At 47.2% G+C, this 3,780-nt stretch overlaps 1 protein-coding gene across 2 annotated transcripts in view; it reads left to right on the top strand.

The window, feature by feature from the left end:
• RAB2A (RAB2A, member RAS oncogene family) overlaps positions 1 to 3,780 on the top strand; it is a 79,877-nt gene that overhangs the window by 29,862 nt on the left and 46,235 nt on the right. The window lies entirely within an intron of this gene.

Here is a 3,780-nt window from a genome sequence, read left to right as displayed (position 1 = left end):
ACCCCCACCCAAGTGAGCATTAGCCTTATATAGCCTCTTCTAGCCTTACACGCTATGCAGTTACTATAGGTTGCCCCTTTTGGTCCATGCGCACTTCACCCTAGCTGCAGACCCCTCCCTAGTCAGTTTAAACTTGCCTTTGTGACAGTGTAATTTGCTGATGTGGCACCTGTTATTCAGCAAGCTCAGCCAGTAACCCCCCTTTCTAACCCCTTAGGGACCTTGCTCATATGGCTTTCCCTCTAGCAAGGCCAGCAATTAAGCAACTAGGCAACAAGTGATCTCCCCCAGCCTAAACAACCTACTCTATGCCCTTGGTTAGATAAAATACTTTTTCAAAACATACAAAGCTGTTACCAAAGTATAAAAAAACCTATGAAAGTTTCAGGGGTACTCATCAATATATAATAGATAATGCTGAAAGTTTTGGGAGACATTTCAGAATCTTTGCTTCAGGATTTAAACTGAGCCCTGTGAGGCAGTAAGATGCAATTTTCCTGGGGAGCAAATTAGCCCACACCTTCCTATTCGTGCTATGCAAAGCTTTGGGTGCTGATTCGATTCAGAGGACATTCGGCCCGATTCAGTGGTCGAATCTCCAAATCCAAACTGAATTGGGAGACCAGTAAAAAGGTCAGAAAAGATTCGGAGATTCGGGCAGTCCCCACTCACCGCCGCAGGGAGCTGGACCTGAACTCCATGCTGGTAAGGGGGGGCCGGAAGAGGGGGAAGGGGACCACGAGTGCCCCCCCTGACACCCGCCTGCTCTCCCAGCCACGTCAATGTCTGCCCTGCCCAGCCCCAGCTCCTGGCTAAACCTAAAAAACCCTGCATTTGCTAGCTGCTGCCAGGTGAGGGGGAGGGGGGCAATCCCCACTGCCCCACGTTGTGTGGGGGTCTCTGCCACAACACACCCTTCCCCCACCCATTCTTCCAGCCACCCCCATGGCTGCCCTGCCTGGCACCAGCTCCCAGTTCTTAAAAAAAAAACCAACAAAAAAACAAAACAACAACAACAAAAAAAGCCACGTACTCACTGGCTGCTGCAGTGGCCAGCGGGGCTTCTGGGGGCTCGGGGCATTGGAGGGCAGCAGGGAGCGCCCGCCCCGCCCCCCCCACCTGGCAGGAGATGTTGAGTGTGGGGCTTTTTTTTTTTCAAGAGCAGGGATGCTAGGCCTGGGCGGAACAACCATTGACGGGTCTGGGAGAGTGGGCGGGGGATGGGGCCTGTTTGATTCAGAGATTGGGCCAATTCAGCGACAGCCAAATTTCCAAATCGATTCGGGGCAGTGATTCGAATCATCGAATCGCTGTCCCCTGAATCAGCCGAATCTGAATCTGAAGTGAATACTAGCGGCTTCACACAGGCCTACTGCCTATTACAGGGATTGTTCCACTTTCTGAAGCATCTGTTGATGGCCTGCTATTCCCTGGTAGATACTAGAACTGTAAAACTGATGCTTCACTAAGGTTGAATCCATAAAACTTTTTTTCTTTTATAAATAAAACTGACATTTATAACTATATGCAAAATAACTGATTAAATAACTTGTATAAATGTTGCATTGACTTGGTAGCTGTGTACGAATCTTTCCTTTACAACGACCATTCCTCCTTTGTTGCTGTTAAGTATAGAAAAAAATTGAGTTGTAAAGCTGAAAGAGATTTTAAAAAAAGGATTTGCATGTTTCTATTACTTTATGTAGCAGTTGGCATTCCATAGAAGATTAAGATGTTGTTCTGCAGCTAGCTATTCATACATTTTCCATATTTGAGCTTCCCTTATTTTACAGGTGTTGGTTGCATATTATTTTACCTTTTCGTTATGTATGAATTGTATCCTTTCCAAAATTACTATAGTTGGACATAGTTATTTTTCAGAGACTTTACAAACATGTTTGTTTATTAGTTAGAAGATTTTCAAAGAAACGTTAAGAAATCTAGGCTGGTTACAGACATTAAAAACCCCCCAAAATGTCACGTTACTTTAAATTCAGCATGCCCCAGTGCCGAGCCCAGAGTGTGCCCAGAATAGGCATCATGTCAGTTTGACCCAGCTCACCAAACATCTGTATAGGTTGGGTGCTTCAGTGGGGCTTTTTTGACACTTTCATCTAATAGGTGATTCAGTTGTTAGATAAAAGCGCCAAAAAGCCCTACTGAAGTACATGAATTGTACATACGTTGCAGATCTAAGTCAAATTAATACGCTGCCTCTTCTGGTTCTTTTGAGGGGGTGGGGTTCCACATCTGTCAGCAGCCTAAGTCTGTGTCAAACTTCTGCATTTGCAACCCAAATTTTTCAGATTCTTCAAGCATTCTGTATAGTAATAATTTAGAAGAATCTCATGTACAAGGTACAGTTGAAGAATCTTTTAGGCTTAATGGTTTTTTCCCACTATTTTTAGCTGACAGTTTCTTCAGCCTCTGCTGAAGAATATTCTACTTTAGAGAATTCTACAAAGAATTGTCTTTTGTCAAAATGACTCCCATGCCTTATTGTTTACTGTTGAATTGAAGCCATAAATGCCAAGTTGGCCACTATCTCATTCATCCGTTTTTTCACAATACTCCTTTCTACCTTCGGGAAGTACAGATGACAAGAATGTTAGCTGAGGGGAGAATGCTTTTTTTTTTTTTTTTTTAATCTTCTAAATAAGGGGAAGCATTGTGAAAGATGGCTTTTTAATAGGTAGTGTACAAGTTTCAGAGTGAAATTCTCTATATGGTTATTGTAACTTTCTGAAAAACTATTTTTTTTATTTATTAGATTTATATGCAACCTTCCCAAAAATAGTTAAAGGTGATTTACAGTAAGACTTATGTAAGCAAGGAGAGTATCAGAATAAAACAACCCCTCTTCCCCTCAACAATATCCTAGGTTGGTCTTGCTTGCTAACCTCTTACCCAAATAAGTGTCTTACATTGCTTCCAGAAGACGTCCAGGCTCAGGCTCTGGTGGCCCTCAAAGGAGAGGGAGTTCCAAATCTGAGGAGCAGCTACAGAGAATGTCCTCCCACATGGTCATCAAATGAACTTGGCTTACTGATCATCAGGGAGCCTGGTTTTCTCCGATTTAAAAACCCAAAATCTGTGATAAAAATTAAAGGCCCCCACAGTCTCAACAGCCCTCCGAATGCCCCTCACAATAGACCCACAGGCACACAGACACTGACACCCACCCCAGCAGGTAACTGTGTGTATGGTGGGGAGGGGTGGGGCAGGGAGGGGGAAAGGGAAGGTGTTGGGGGGATAGATCAAGGAAGTGGGGGAGTGTGCCCCTGTGCCCACTCCCAGGAGCAGAGCCAGGGGGTAAGGGCAGGGGTGCCCCTCTGCAGGGGATTTTGCAGGCAAGCAATGCAGGGTGCAATGTGGTGGTGCCCGCCATGTGCCGGCCGCACACATGCTGCCCAGCTGGCTGCCCAGGGGAGGGGGAGGAGGAGGAGGCTTGCATGTGGCTAGCTGCACAGCTCCGTGGCTAGCTCTGCAGCGATGGCAAGGGATGGTAACTGAGGGGGGGCTCACCCGTGGCAGCTGCTGCCGCTTACCTGTACGGTCGTGCCAGCAGTGACAGCTGCTGCCTACAAAACCTCCCCGCGGAGCCGTGCTCGGAGCTGTGCAGCTGACTGCAGGGTGGCAGCAGCAGCGTGGTGGGGGCCAGGCGGCATGAAGCCATCCCCACCACCATCCTGCACCGCGCAGCAGCCACAGCCGCCACCATGCTGCCACTGCTGCCGTGCAGCCAGCCACACAGCTCCGGGTATGGCTCCCCCGCCGCAG

This window comes from Alligator sinensis, unplaced genomic scaffold (assembly GCF_000455745.1).
Source record: "Alligator sinensis unplaced genomic scaffold, ASM45574v1 scaffold860_1, whole genome shotgun sequence".
Classification (NCBI taxonomy): domain Eukaryota; kingdom Metazoa; phylum Chordata; order Crocodylia; family Alligatoridae; genus Alligator; species Alligator sinensis.
This window is presented reverse-complemented; position numbering and strand designations above follow the sequence as displayed.